This window comes from Lissotriton helveticus, chromosome 7 (assembly GCF_964261635.1).
Source record: "Lissotriton helveticus chromosome 7, aLisHel1.1, whole genome shotgun sequence".
NCBI classification, from domain to species: domain Eukaryota; kingdom Metazoa; phylum Chordata; class Amphibia; order Caudata; family Salamandridae; genus Lissotriton; species Lissotriton helveticus.
In genome coordinates, this window is record NC_136068.1 from 935,987,632 (window position 1) to 936,004,496 (window position 16,865).

Genomic DNA, 16,865 nt, shown 5'->3' on the forward strand with positions numbered 1-16,865 from the left:
GAAAGAGTTTCCTTAATTTGGAGCCATGGCCTTACTTTCTCAAGAAGTGAAGCTCATTTGACCTGTTTCCCTGCACTCTGTGTGTGGGTCTCTGATACTCCAGATGGATAGCTGTTTAGGATACTCGGCGGTCTTGCAACTCCATCCAATTTTCAAAAGGAGCCCAATGCTTTCCCAGTATACTGCCTAGCTGCCTTGCAGTCCTAATTACATATAGTTACCTAGTGCATAATTGCTGATGTCTCCTCCTCCTGTGTTTCCTCGTCACCGAGGGCGATTGGTCACGTGCTGTCCTGACATCATAAAGCTAGAGCAGGATGTCATCTGACATGAGGGACAATCAGTTGCCTAGCAAGCACTAAGATACATTTATCATGGTATTGAACTGGGTTGCAGGGTAAACAGGGCGCCCAGCTGAAGACCTAGATGGTGAGATGAATGAAACTGGCGCATTATTTGAGACTTGTGCATCTGTTTGAAGGTGCAGTTAATCACAATGTTCTCGACTTCTCTATAGCTTAACTGATAAGGATGTACTAAGATGAAGATGTTAAGATGTTGTTTATAGTTTTTATTATTCCCACTAACAGTAGCGTAAACCTTCCTCCCTCAACTTATCAGATCACTCAATTGCTATTGGCGTATCATAACCTATAAGAATTGCACTGAGAAGGGGATGCCATCACTTGGCTGGCAATCACATCTTTTTATCTAGGTCCTGATGTAGGTGCTAGTGTTGTGTAGAGAGTGGTAGAAATGAGGCATAGGATTGATGTAATGCAATGTGTATATTTGTAAAGCGCACTGTTGCCAGCCAGCGTCCTGGCGCTGTATACCGCTGGGGAACCAGTCCTGGCTTTCCCTGTGGGATGGTCCCTGCTGGGAATCCCCAAGGTGGAGCCAGGCATCCCCGGCGTTGAGGGGGCCGTTGTGGAGATTAGGCAAGCTAATGCCCAGAGTTGCAGAGTGGGACCCCTGGTTAGAGTAGGCACTGACGTGAGAATTATCGAGTCCGCTGACCCTGGTCCATGACCCTGCCGTGTCGGGAATCAAACCCTGGTCCCGGGCCGACTTCTGCTTTTGGGTCTGCTGCCTCTAACCAGTGAGTCATTGAGAGATGTACCCCAGGCTGAACATGAAAACTGAGAAAACATGAAAACTGAGATTCTAATTTTTAGTAGGGTGTGGATTTTCACAATATCCATAGTACTGATTATCAAGCCTTAGAAAATCTGTTTTTTATTGCTGTGCATTCGTTTGAAAATATTCAAGTTCTAATGCACTAACAGTGGACTTTTCCATATGCAGAATATACTGAATGACCAGAGATGGCAGTGCTGCGGAAGAGAATTTGTCTGCATTGCTGAGACCAAAAAAAAAAACAAGAAGCCATTTCTCAGCACTCTGCCTTCCTTCATCAATTTAAATGGTAAGTCAAACTCGAGCTAGTGGGGTCTTGGCATGATTATCTTTGTCAAGACTTTACCAAAATGGATGACGTTACGGTGATCATCATATTTTATCAGACTTTGTCTCCGAAGCTGAGAAAGCCTGCGTTAGATACCTGTGCTAACAATGTGTCATCAGAGGACATTACTGTCTTTAAGGCTGGAAAGAGTGTCCTTAATTTGGAGCCATGGCCTTACTTTCTCAAGAAGTGAAGCTCATTTGACCTGTTTCCCTGCACTCTGTGTGTGGGTCTCTGATACTCCAGATGGATAGCTGTTTAGGATACTCGGCGGTCTTGCAACTCCATCCAATTTTCAAAAGGAGCCCAATGCTTTCCCAGTATACTGCCTAGCTGCCTTGCAGTCCTAATTACATATAGTTACCTAGTGCATAATTGCTGATGTCTCCTCCTCCTGTGTTTCCTCGTCACCGAGGGCGATTGGTCACGTGCTGTCCTGACATCATAAAGCTAGAGCAGGATGTCATCTGACATGAGGGACAATCAGTTGCCTAGCAAGCACCAAGATACATTTATCATGGTATTGAACTGGGTTGCAGGGTAAACAGGGCGCCCAGCTGAAGACCTAGATGGTGAGATGAATGAAACTGGCGCATTATTTGAGACTTGTGCATCTGTTTGAAGGTGCAGTTAATCACAATGTTCTCGACTTCTCTATAGCTTAACTGATAAGGATGTACTAAGATGAAGATGTTAAGATGTTGTTTATAGTTTTTATTATTCCCACTAACAGTAGCGTAAACCTTCCTCCCTCAACTTATCAGATCACTCAATTGCTATTGGCGTATCATAACCTATAAGAATTGCACTGAGAAGGGGATGCCATCACTTGGCTGGCAATCACATCTTTTTATCTAGGTCCTGATGTAGGTGCTAGTGTTGTGTAGAGAGTGGTAGAAATGAGGCATAGGATTGATGTAATGCAATGTGTATATTTGTAAAGCGCACTGTTGCCAGCCAGCGTCCTGGCGCTGTATACCGCTGGGGAACCAGTCCTGGCTTTCCCTGTGGGATGGTCCCTGCTGGGAATCCCCAAGGTGGAGCCAGGCATCCCCGGCGTTGAGGGGGCCGTTGTGGAGATTAGGCAAGCTAATGCCCAGAGTTGCAGAGTGGGACCCCTGGTTAGAGTAGGCACTGACGTGAGAATTATCGAGTCCGCTGACCCTGGTCCATGACCCTGCCGTGTCGGGAATCAAACCCTGGTCCCGGGCCGACTTCTGCTTTTGGGTCTGCTGCCTCTAACCAGTGAGTCATTGAGAGATGTACCCCAGGCTGAACATGAAAACTGAGAAAACATGAAAACTGAGATTCTAATTTTTAGTAGGGTGTGGATTTTCACAATATCCATAGTACTGATTATCAAGCCTTAGAAAATCTGTTTTTTATTGCTGTGCATTCGTTTGAGAATATTCAAGTTCTAATGCACTAACAGTGGACTTTTCCATCTGCAGAATATACTGAATGACCAGAGATGGCAGTGCTGCGGAAGAGAATTTGTCTGCATTGCTGAGACCAAAAAAAAAAACAAGAAGCCATTTCTCAGCACTCTGCCTTCCTTCATCAATTTAAATGGTAAGTCAAACTCGAGCTAGTGGGGTCTTGGCATGATTATCTTTGTCAAGACTCTACCAAAATGGATGACGTTACGGTGATCATCATATTTTATCAGACTTTGTCTCCGAAGCTGAGAAAGCCTGCGTTAGATACCTGTGCTAACAATGTGTCATCAGAGGACATTACTGTCTTTAAGGCTGGAAAGAGTTTCCTTAATTTGGAGCCATGGCCTTACTTTCTCAAGAAGTGAAGCTCATTTGACCTGTTTCCCTGCACTCTGTGTGTGGGTCTCTGATACTCCAGATGGATAGCTGTTTAGGATACTCGGCGGTCTTGCAACTCCATCCAATTTTCAAAAGGAGCCCAATGCTTTCCCAGTATACTGCCTAGCTGCCTTGCAGTCCTAATTACATATAGTTACCTAGTGCATAATTGCTGATGTCTCCTCCTCCTGTGTTTCCTCGTCACCGAGGGCGATTGGTCACGTGCTGTCCTGACATCATAAAGCTAGAGCAGGATGTCATCTGACATGAGGGACAATCAGTTGCCTAGCAAGCACCAAGATACATTTATCATGGTATTGAACTGGGTTGCAGGGTAAACAGGGCGCCCAGCTGAAGACCTAGATGGTGAGATGAATGAAACTGGCGCATTATTTGAGACTTGTGCATCTGTTTGAAGGTGCAGTTAATCACAATGTTCTCGACTTCTCTATAGCTTAACTGATAAGGATGTACTAAGATGAAGATGTTAAGATGTTGTTTATAGTTTTTATTATTCCCACTAACAGTAGCGTAAACCTTCCTCCCTCAACTTATCAGATCACTCAATTGCTATTGGCGTATCATAACCTATAAGAATTGCACTGAGAAGGGGATGCCATCACTTGGCTGGCAATCACATCTTTTTATCTAGGTCCTGATGTAGGTGCTAGTGTTGTGTAGAGAGTGGTAGAAATGAGGCATAGGATTGATGTAATGCAATGTGTATATTTGTAAAGCGCACTGTTGCCAGCCAGCGTCCTGGCGCTGTATACCGCTGGGGAACCAGTCCTGGCTTTCCCTGTGGGATGGTCCCTGCTGGGAATCCCCAAGGTGGAGCCAGGCATCCCCGGCGTTGAGGGGGCCGTTGTGGAGATTAGGCAAGCTAATGCCCAGAGTTGCAGAGTGGGACCCCTGGTTAGAGTAGGCACTGACGTGAGAATTATCGAGTCCGCTGACCCTGGTCCATGACCCTGCCGTGTCGGGAATCAAACCCTGGTCCCGGGCCGACTTCTGCTTTTGGGTCTGCTGCCTCTAACCAGTGAGTCATTGAGAGATGTACCCCAGGCTGAACATGAAAACTGAGAAAACATGAAAACTGAGATTCTAATTTTTAGTAGGGTGTGGATTTTCACAATATCCATAGTACTGATTATCAAGCCTTAGAAAATCTGTTTTTTATTGCTGTGCATTCGTTTGAGAATATTGAAGTTCTAATGCACTAACAGTGGACTTTTCCATCTGCAGAATATACTGAATGACCAGAGATGGCAGTGCTGCGGAAGAGAATTTGTCTGCATTGCTGAGACCAAAAAAAAAAACAAGAAGCCATTTCTCAGCACTCTGCCTTCCTTCATCAATTTAAATGGTAAGTCAAACTCGAGTTAGTGGGGTCTTGGCATGATTATCTTTGTCAAGACTCTACCAAAATGGATGACCTTACGGTGATCATATTTTATCAGACTTTGTCTCCGCAGCTGAGAAAGCCTGCGTTAGATACCTGTGCTAACAATGTGTCATCAGAGGACATTACTGTCTTTAAGGCTGGAAAGAGTTTCCTTAATTTGGAGCCATGGCCTTACTTTCTCAAGGAGTGAAGCTCATTTGACCTGTTTCTCTGCACTCTGTGTGTGGGTCTCTGATACTCCAGATGGATAGCTGTTTAGGATACTCGGCGGTCTTGCAACTCCATCCAATTTTCAAAAGGAGCCCAATGCTTTCCCAGTATACTGCCTAGCTGCCTTGCAGTCCTAATTACATATAGTTACCTAGTGCATAATTGCTGATGTCTCCTCCTCCTGTGTTTCCTCGTCACCGAGGGCGATTGGTCACGTGCTGTCCTGACATCATAAAGCTAGAGCAGGATGTCATCTGACATGAGGGACAATCAGTTGCCTAGCAAGCACTAAGATACATTTATCATGGTATTGAACTGGGTTGCAGGGTAAACAGGGCGCCCAGCTGAAGACCTAGATGGTGAGATGAATGAAACTGGCGCATTATTTGAGACTTGTGCATCTGTTTGAAGGTGCAGTTAATCACAATGTTCTCGACTTCTCTATAGCTTAACTGATAAGGATGTACTAAGATGAAGATGTTAAGATGTTGTTTATAGTTTTTATTATTCCCACTAACAGTAGCGTAAACCTTCCTCCCTCAACTTGTCAGATCACTCAATTGCTATTGGTGTATCATAACCTATAAGAATTGCACTGAGAAGGGGATGCCGTCACTTGGCTGGCAATCACATCTTTTTATCTAGGTCCTGATGTAGGTGCTAGTGTTGTGTAGAGAGTGGTAGCAAATGAGGCATAGGATTGATCTAATGTAATGTGAATACTTGTAAAGCGCACTGTTGCCAGCCGGCGTCCTGGCGCTGTATACCGCTGGGGAACCAGTCCTGGCTTGCCCTGTGGGATGGCCCCTGCTGGGAATCCCCAAGGTGGAGCCAGGCATCCCCGGCGTTGAGGGGGCCGTTGTGGAGATTAGGCAAGCTAATGCCCAGAGTTGCAGAGTGGGACCCCTGGTTAGAGTAGGCACTGACGTGAGAATTATCGAGTCCGCTGACCCTGGTCCATGACCCTGCCGTGTCGGGAATCAAACCCTGGTCCCGGGCCGACTTCTGCTTTTGGGTCTGCTGCCTCTAACCAGTGAGCCATTGAGAGATGTACCCCAGGCTGAACATGAAAACTGAGAAAACATGAAAACTGAGATTCTAATTTTTAGTAGGGTGTGGATTTTCACAATATCCATAGTACTGATTATCAAGCCTTAGAAAATCTGTTTTTTATTGCTGTGCATTCGTTTGAGAATATTGAAGTTCTAATGCACTAACAGTGGACTTTTCCATCTGCAGAATATACTGAATGACCAGAGATGGCAGTGCTGCGGAAGAGAATTTGTCTGCATTGCTGAGACCAAAAAAAAAAACAAGAAGCCATTTCTCAGCACTCTGCCTTCCTTCATCAATTTAAATGGTAAGTCAAACTCGAGTTAGTGGGGTCTTGGCATGATTATCTTTGTCAAGACTCTACCAAAATGGATGACGTTACGGTGATCATATTTTATCAGACTTTGTCTCCGCAGCTGAGAAAGCCTGCGTTAGATACCTGTGCTAACAATGTGTCATCAGAGGACATTACTGTCTTTAAGGCTGGAAAGAGTTTCCTTAATTTGGAGCCATGGCCTTACTTTCTCAAGGAGTGAAGCTCATTTGACCTGTTTCCCTGCACTCTGTGTGTGGGTCTCTGATACTCCAGATGGATAGCTGTTTAGGATACTCGGCGGTCTTGCAACTCCATCCAATTTTCAAAAGGAGCCCAATGCTTTCCCAGTATACTGCCTAGCTGCCTTGCAGTCCTAATTACATATAGTTACCTAGTGCATAATTGCTGATGTCTCCTCCTCCTGTGTTTCCTCGTCACCGAGGGCGATTGGTCACGTGCTGTCCTGACATCATAAAGCTAGAGCAGGATGTCATCTGACATGAGGGACAATCAGTTGCCTAGCAAGCACTAAGATACATTTATCATGGTATTGAACTGGGTTGCAGGGTAAACAGGGCGCCCAGCTGAAGACCTAGATGGTGAGATGAATGAAACTGGCGCATTATTTGAGACTTGTGCATCTGTTTGAAGGTGCAGTTAATCACAATGTTCTCGACTTCTCTATAGCTTAACTGATAAGGATGTACTAAGATGAAGATGTTAAGATGTTGTTTATAGTTTTTATTATTCCCACTAACAGTAGCGTAAACCTTCCTCCCTCAACTTATCAGATCACTCAATTGCTATTGGCGTATCATAACCTATAAGAATTGCACTGAGAAGGGGATGCCATCACTTGGCTGGCAATCACATCTTTTTATCTATGTCCTGATGTAGGTGCTAGTGTTGTGTAGAGAGTGGTAGAAATGAGGCATAGGATTGATGTAATGCAATGTGTATATTTGTAAAGCGCACTGTTGCCAGCCAGCGTCCTAGCGCTGTATACCGCTGGGGAACCAGTCCTGGCTTTCCCTGTGGGATGGTCCCTGCTGGGAATCCCCAAGGTGGAGCCAGGCATCCCCGGCGTTGAGGGGGCCGTTGTGGAGATTAGGCAAGCTAATGCCCAGAGTTGCAGAGTGGGACCCCTGGTTAGAGTAGGCACTGACGTGAGAATTATCGAGTCCGCTGACCCTGGTCCATGACCCTGCCGTGTTGGGAATCAAACCCTGGTCCCGGGCCGACTTCTGCTTTTGGGTCTGCTGCCTCTAACCAGTGAGCCATTGAGAGATGTACCCCAGGCTGAACATGAAAACTGAGAAAACATGAAAACTGAGATTCTAATTTTTAGTAGGGTGTGGATTTTCACAATATCCATAGTACTGATTATCAAGCCTTAGAAAATCTGTTTTTTATTGCTGTGCATTCGTTTGAAAATATTCAAGTTCTATTGCACTAACAGTGGACTTTTCCATCTGCAGAATATACTGAATGACCAGAGATGGCAGTGCTGCGGAAGAGAATTTGTCTGCATTGCTGAGACCAAAAAAAAAAACAAGAAGCCATTTCTCAGCACTCTGCCTTCCTTCATCAATTTAAATGGTAAGTCAAACTCGAGCTAGTGGGGTCTTGGCATGATTATCTTTGTCAAGACTCTACCAAAATGGATGACGTTATGGTGATCATCATATTTTATCAGACTTTGTCTCCGAAGCTGAGAAAGCCTGCGTTAGATACCTGTGCTAACAATGTGTCATCAGAGGACATTACTGTCTTTAAGGCTGGAAAGAGTTTCCTTAATTTGGAGCCATGGCCTTACTTTCTCAAGAAGTGAAGCTCATTTGACCTGTTTCCCTGCACTCTGTGTGTGGGTCTCTGATACTCCAGATGGATAGCTGTTTAGGATACTCGGCGGTCTTGCAACTCCATCCAATTTTCAAAAGGAGCCCAATGCTTTCCCAGTATACTGCCTAGCTGCCTTGCAGTCCTAATTACATATAGTTACCTAGTGCATAATTGCTGATGTCTCCTCCTCCTGTGTTTCCTCGTCACCGAGGGCGATTGGTCACGTGCTGTCCTGACATCATAAAGCTAGAGCAGGATGTCATCTGACATGAGGGACAATCAGTTGCCTAGCAAGCACTAAGATACATTTATCATGGTATTGAACTGGGTTGCAGGGTAAACAGGGCGCCCAGCTGAAGACCTAGATGGTGAGATGAATGAAACTGGCGCATTATTTGAGACTTGTGCATCTGTTTGAAGGTGCAGTTAATCACAATGTTCTCGACTTCTCTATAGCTTAACTGATAAGGATGTACTAAGATGAAGATGTTAAGATGTTGTTTATAGTTTTTATTATTCCCACTAACAGTAGCGTAAACCTTCCTCCCTCAACTTGTCAGATCACTCAATTGCTATTGGTGTATCATAACCTATAAGAATTGCACTGAGAAGGGGATGCCGTCACTTGGCTGGCAATCACATCTTTTTATCTAGGTCCTGATGTAGGTGCTAGTGTTGTGTAGAGAGTGGTAGCAAATGAGGCATAGGATTGATCTAATGTAATGTGAATACTTGTAAAGCGCACTGTTGCCAGCCGGCGTCCTGGCGCTGTATACCGCTGGGGAACCAGTCCTGGCTTGCCCTGTGGGATGGCCCCTGCTGGGAATCCCCAAGGTGGAGCCAGGCATCCCCGGCGTTGAGGGGGCCGTTGTGGAGATTAGGCAAGCTAATGCCCAGAGTTGCAGAGTGGGACCCCTGGTTAGAGTAGGCACTGACGTGAGAATTATCGAGTCCGCTGACCCTGGTCCATGACCCTGCCGTGTCGGGAATCAAACCCTGGTCCCGGGCCGACTTCTGCTTTTGGGTCTGCTGCCTCTAACCAGTGAGCCATTGAGAGATGTACCCCAGGCTGAACATGAAAACTGAGAAAACATGAAAACTGAGATTCTAATTTTTAGTAGGGTGTGGATTTTCACAATATCCATAGTACTGATTATCAAGCCTTAGAAAATCTGTTTTTTATTGCTGTGCATTCGTTTGAGAATATTGAAGTTCTAATGCACTAACAGTGGACTTTTCCATCTGCAGAATATACTGAATGACCAGAGATGGCAGTGCTGCGGAAGAGAATTTGTCTGCATTGCTGAGACCAAAAAAAAAAACAAGAAGCCATTTCTCAGCACTCTGCCTTCCTTCATCAATTTAAATGGTAAGTCAAACTCGAGTTAGTGGGGTCTTGGCATGATTATCTTTGTCAAGACTCTACCAAAATGGATGACGTTACGGTGATCATATTTTATCAGACTTTGTCTCCGCAGCTGAGAAAGCCTGCGTTAGATACCTGTGCTAACAATGTGTCATCAGAGGACATTACTGTCTTTAAGGCTGGAAAGAGTTTCCTTAATTTGGAGCCATGGCCTTACTTTCTCAAGAAGTGAAGCTCATTTGACCTGTTTCCCTGCACTCTGTGTGTGGGTCTCTGATACTCCAGATGGATAGCTGTTTAGGATACTCGGCGGTCTTGCAACTCCATCCAATTTTCAAAAGGAGCCCAATGCTTTCCCAGTATACTGCCTAGCTGCCTTGCAGTCCTAATTACATATAGTTACCTAGTGCATAATTGCTGATGTCTCCTCCTCCTGTGTTTCCTCGTCACCGAGGGCGATTGGTCACGTGCTGTCCTGACATCATAAAGCTAGAGCAGGATGTCATCTGACATGAGGGACAATCAGTTGCCTAGCAAGCACTAAGATACATTTATCATGGTATTGAACTGGGTTGCAGGGTAAACAGGGCGCCCAGCTGAAGACCTAGATGGTGAGATGAATGAAACTGGCGCATTATTTGAGACTTGTGCATCTGTTTGAAGGTGCAGTTAATCACAATGTTCTCGACTTCTCTATAGCTTAACTGATAAGGATGTACTAAGATGAAGATGTTAAGATGTTGTTTATAGTTTTTATTATTCCCACTAACAGTAGCGTAAACCTTCCTCCCTCAACTTATCAGATCACTCAATTGCTATTGGCGTATCATAACCTATAAGAATTGCACTGAGAAGGGGATGCCATCACTTGGCTGGCAATCACATCTTTTTATCTAGGTCCTGATGTAGGTGCTAGTGTTGTGTAGAGAGTGGTAGAAATGAGGCATAGGATTGATGTAATGCAATGTGTATATTTGTAAAGCGCACTGTTGCCAGCCAGCGTCCTAGCGCTGTATACCGCTGGGGAACCAGTCCTGGCTTTCCCTGTGGGATGGTCCCTGCTGGGAATCCCCAAGGTGGAGCCAGGCATCCCCGGCGTTGAGGGGGCCGTTGTGGAGATTAGGCAAGCTAATGCCCAGAGTTGCAGAGTGGGACCCCTGGTTAGAGTAGGCACTGACGTGAGAATTATCGAGTCCGCTGACCCTGGTCCATGACCCTGCCGTGTTGGGAATCAAACCCTGGTCCCGGGCCGACTTCTGCTTTTGGGTCTGCTGCCTCTAACCAGTGAGCCATTGAGAGATGTACCCCAGGCTGAACATGAAAACTGAGAAAACATGAAAACTGAGATTCTAATTTTTAGTAGGGTGTGGATTTTCACAATATCCATAGTACTGATTATCAAGCCTTAGAAAATCTGTTTTTTATTGCTGTGCATTCGTTTGAAAATATTCAAGTTCTATTGCACTAACAGTGGACTTTTCCATCTGCAGAATATACTGAATGACCAGAGATGGCAGTGCTGCGGAAGAGAATTTGTCTGCATTGCTGAGACCAAAAAAAAAAACAAGAAGCCATTTCTCAGCACTCTGCCTTCCTTCATCAATTTAAATGGTAAGTCAAACTCGAGCTAGTGGGGTCTTGGCATGATTATCTTTGTCAAGACTCTACCAAAATGGATGACGTTATGGTGATCATCATATTTTATCAGACTTTGTCTCCGAAGCTGAGAAAGCCTGCGTTAGATACCTGTGCTAACAATGTGTCATCAGAGGACATTACTGTCTTTAAGGCTGGAAAGAGTTTCCTTAATTTGGAGCCATGGCCTTACTTTCTCAAGAAGTGAAGCTCATTTGACCTGTTTCCCTGCACTCTGTGTGTGGGTCTCTGATACTCCAGATGGATAGCTGTTTAGGATACTCGGCGGTCTTGCAACTCCATCCAATTTTCAAAAGGAGCCCAATGCTTTCCCAGTATACTGCCTAGCTGCCTTGCAGTCCTAATTACATATAGTTACCTAGTGCATAATTGCTGATGTCTCCTCCTCCTGTGTTTCCTCGTCACCGAGGGCGATTGGTCACGTGCTGTCCTGACATCATAAAGCTAGAGCAGGATGTCATCTGACATGAGGGACAATCAGTTGCCTAGCAAGCACTAAGATACATTTATCATGGTATTGAACTGGGTTGCAGGGTAAACAGGGCGCCCAGCTGAAGACCTAGATGGTGAGATGAATGAAACTGGCGCATTATTTGAGACTTGTGCATCTGTTTGAAGGTGCAGTTAATCACAATGTTCTCGACTTCTCTATAGCTTAACTGATAAGGATGTACTAAGATGAAGATGTTAAGATGTTGTTTATAGTTTTTATTATTCCCACTAACAGTAGCGTAAACCTTCCTCCCTCAACTTATCAGATCACTCAATTGCTATTGGCGTATCATAACCTATAAGAATTGCACTGAGAAGGGGATGCCATCACTTGGCTGGCAATCACATCTTTTTATCTATGTCCTGATGTAGGTGCTAGTGTTGTGTAGAGAGTGGTAGAAATGAGGCATAGGATTGATGTAATGCAATGTGTATATTTGTAAAGCGCACTGTTGCCAGCCAGCGTCCTAGCGCTGTATACCGCTGGGGAACCAGTCCTGGCTTTCCCTGTGGGATGGTCCCTGCTGGGAATCCCCAAGGTGGAGCCAGGCATCCCCGGCGTTGAGGGGGCCGTTGTGGAGATTAGGCAAGCTAATGCCCAGAGTTGCAGAGTGGGACCCCTGGTTAGAGTAGGCACTGACGTGAGAATTATCGAGTCCGCTGACCCTGGTCCATGACCCTGCCGTGTTGGGAATCAAACCCTGGTCCCGGGCCGACTTCTGCTTTTGGGTCTGCTGCCTCTAACCAGTGAGCCATTGAGAGATGTACCCCAGGCTGAACATGAAAACTGAGAAAACATGAAAACTGAGATTCTAATTTTTAGTAGGGTGTGGATTTTCACAATATCCATAGTACTGATTATCAAGCCTTAGAAAATCTGTTTTTTATTGCTGTGCATTCGTTTGAAAATATTCAAGTTCTATTGCACTAACAGTGGACTTTTCCATCTGCAGAATATACTGAATGACCAGAGATGGCAGTGCTGCGGAAGAGAATTTGTCTGCATTGCTGAGACCAAAAAAAAAAACAAGAAGCCATTTCTCAGCACTCTGCCTTCCTTCATCAATTTAAATGGTAAGTCAAACTCGAGTTAGTGGGGTCTTGGCATGATTATCTTTGTCAAGACTCTACCAAAATGGATGACGTTACGGTGATCATATTTTATCAGACTTTGTCTCCGCAGCTGAGAAAGCCTGCGTTAGATACCTGTGCTAACAATGTGTCATCAGAGGACATTACTGTCTTTAAGGCTGGAAAGAGTTTCCTTAATTTGGAGCCATGGCCTTACTTTCTCAAGGAGTGAAGCTCATTTGACCTGTTTCTCTGCACTCTGTGTGTGGGTCTCTGATACTCCAGATGGATAGCTGTTTAGGATACTCGGCGGTCTTGCAACTCCATCCAATTTTCAAAAGGAGCCCAATGCTTTCCCAGTATACTGCCTAGCTGCCTTGCAGTCCTAATTACATATAGTTACCTAGTGCATAATTGCTGATGTCTCCTCCTCCTGTGTTTCCTCGTCACCGAGGGCGATTGGTCACGTGCTGTCCTGACATCATAAAGCTAGAGCAGGATGTCATATGACATGAGGGACAATCAGTTGCCTAGCAAGCACTAAGATACATTTATCATGGTATTGAACTGGGTTGCAGGGTAAACAGGGCGCCCAGCTGAAGACCTAGATGGTGAGATGAATGAAACTGGCGCATTATTTGAGACTTGTGCATCTGTTTGAAGGTGCAGTTAATCACAATGTTCTCGACTTCTCTATAGCTTAACTGATAAGGATGTACTAAGATGAAGATGTTAAGATGTTGTTTATAGTTTTTATTATTCCCACTAACAGTAGCGTAAACCTTCCTCCCTCAACTTGTCAGATCACTCAATTGCTATTGGCGTATCATAACCTATAAGAATTGCACTGAGAAGGGGATGCCGTCACTTGGCTGGCAATCACATCTTTTTATCTAGGTCCTGATGTAGGTGCTAGTGTTGTGTAGAGAGTGGTAGCAAATGAGGCATAGGATTGATGTAATTTAATGTGTATACTTGTAAAGCGCACTGTTGCCAGCCGGCGTCCTGGCGCTGTATACCACTGGGGAACCAGTCCTGGCTTGCCCTGTGGGATGGCCCCTGCTGGGAATCCCCAAGGTGGAGCCAGGCATCCCCGGCGTTGTGGGGGCAGTTGTGGAGATTAGGCAAGCTAATGCCCAGAGTTGCAGAGTGGGACCCCTGGTTAGAGTCGGCACTGACGTGAGAATTATCGAGTCCGCTGACCCTGGTCCATGACCCTGCCGCGTCGGGAATCAAACCCTGGTCCCGGGCCGACTTCTGCTTTTGGGTCTGCCGCCTCTAACCAGTGAGCCATTGAGAGATGTACCCCAGGCTGAACATGAAAACTGAGAAAACATGAAAACTGAGATTCTAATTTTTAGTAGGGTGTGGATTTTCACAATATCCATAGTACTGATTATCAAGCCTTAGAAAATCTGTTTTTTTATTGCTGTGCATTCGTTTGAGAATATTCAAGTTCTAATGCACTAACAGTGGACTTTTCCATCTGCAGAATATACTGAATGACCAGAGATGGCAGTGCTGCGGAAGAGAATTTGTCTGCATTGCTGAGACCAAAAAAAAAAACAAGAAGCCATTTCTCAGTACTCTGCCTTCCTTCATCAATTTAAATGGTAAGTCAAACTCGAGCTAGTGGGGTCTTGGCATGATTATCTTTGTCAAGACTCTACCAAAATGGATGACGTTACGGTGATCATCATATTTTATCAGACTTTGTCTCCGAAGCTGAGAAAGCCTGCGTTAGATACCTGTGCTAACAATGTGTCATCAGAGGACATTACTGTCTTTAAGGCTGGAAAGAGTTTCCTTAATTTGGAGCCATGGCCTTACTTTCTCAAGAAGTGAAGCTCATTTGACCTGTTTCCCTGCACTCTGTGTGTGGGTCTCTGATACTCCAGATGGATAGCTGTTTAGGATACTCGGCAGTCTTGCAACTCCATCCAATTTTCAAAAGGAGCCCAATGCTTTCCCAGTATACTGCCTAGCTGCCTTGCAGTCCTAATTACATATAGTTACCTAGTGCATAATTGCTGATGTCTCCTCCTCCTGTGTTTCCTCGTCACCGAGGGCGATTGGTCACGTGCTGTCCTGACATCATAAAGCTAGAGCAGGATGTCATCTGACATGAGGGACAATCAGTTGCCTAGCAAGCACTAAGATACATTTATCATGGTATTGAACTGGGTTGCAGGGTAAACAGGGCGCCCAGCTGAAGACCTAGATGGTGAGATGAATGAAACTGGCGCATTATTTGAGACTTGTGCATCTGTTTGAAGGTGCAGTTAATCACAATGTTCTCGACTTCTCTATAGCTTAACTGATAAGGATGTACTAAGATGAAGATGTTAAGATGTTGTTTATAGTTTTTATTATTCCCACTAACAGTAGCGTAAACCTTCCTCCCTCAACTTATCAGATCACTCAATTGCTATTGGCGTATCATAACCTATAAGAATTGCACTGAGAAGGGGATGCCATCACTTGGCTGGCAATCACATCTTTTTATCTAGGTCCTGATGTAGGTGCTAGTGTTGTGTAGAGAGTGGTAGAAATGAGGCATAGGATTGATGTAATGCAATGTGTATATTTGTAAAGCGCACTGTTGCCAGCCAGCGTCCTAGCGCTGTATACCGCTGGGGAACCAGTCCTGGCTTTCCCTGTGGGATGGTCCCTGCTGGGAATCCCCAAGGTGGAGCCAGGCATCCCCGGCGTTGAGGGGGCCGTTGTGGAGATTAGGCAAGCTAATGCCCAGAGTTGCAGAGTGGGACCCCTGGTTAGAGTAGGCACTGACGTGAGAATTATCGAGTCCGCTGACCCTGGTCCATGACCCTGCCGTGTCGGGAATCAAACCCTGGTCCCGGGCCGACTTCTGCTTTTGGGTCTGCTGCCTCTAACCAGTGAGTCATTGAGAGATGTACCCCAGGCTGAACATGAAAACTGAGAAAACATGAAAACTGAGATTCTAATTTTTAGTAGGGTGTGGATTTTCACAATATCCATAGTACTGATTATCAAGCCTTAGAAAATCTGTTTTTTATTGCTGTGCATTCGTTTGAAAATATTCAAGTTCTAATGCACTAACAGTGGACTTTTCCATATGCAGAATATACTGAATGACCAGAGATGGCAGTGCTGCGGAAGAGAATTTGTCTGCATTGCTGAGACCAAAAAAAAAAACAAGAAGCCATTTCTCAGCACTCTGCCTTCCTTCATCAATTTAAATGGTAAGTCAAACTCGAGCTAGTGGGGTCTTGGCATGATTATCTTTGTCAAGACTTTACCAAAATGGATGACGTTACGGTGATCATCATATTTTATCAGACTTTGTCTCCGAAGCTGAGAAAGCCTGCGTTAGATACCTGTGCTAACAATGTGTCATCAGAGGACATTACTGTCTTTAAGGCTGGAAAGAGTTTCCTTAATTTGGAGCCATGGCCTTACTTTCTCAAGAAGTGAAGCTCATTTGACCTGTTTCCCTGCACTCTGTGTGTGGGTCTCTGATACTCCAGATGGATAGCTGTTTAGGATACTCGGCGGTCTTGCAACTCCATCCAATTTTCAAAAGGAGCCCAATGCTTTCCCAGTATACTGCCTAGCTGCCTTGCAGTCCTAATTACATATAGTTACCTAGTGCATAATTGCTGATGTCTCCTCCTCCTGTGTTTCCTCGTCACCGAGGGCGATTGGTCACGTGCTGTCCTGACATCATAAAGCTAGAGCAGGATGTCATCTGACATGAGGGACAATCAGTTGCCTAGCAAGCACCAAGATACATTTATCATGGTATTGAACTGGGTTGCAGGGTAAACAGGGCACCCAGCTGAAGACCTAGATGGTGAGATGAATGAAACTGGCGCATTATTTGAGACTTGTGCATCTGTTTGAAGGTGCAGTTAATCACAATGTTCTCGACTTCTCTATAGCTTAACTGATAAGGATGTACTAAGATGAAGATGTTAAGATGTTGTTTATAGTTTTTATTATTCCCACTAACAGTAGCGTAAACCTTCCTCCCTCAACTTATCAGATCACTCAATTGCTATTGGCGTATCATAACCTATAAGAATTGCACTGAGAAGGGGATGCCATCACTTGGCTGGCAATCACATCTTTTTATCTAGGTCCTGATGTAGGTGCTAGTGTTGTGTAGAGAGTGGTAGAAATGAGGC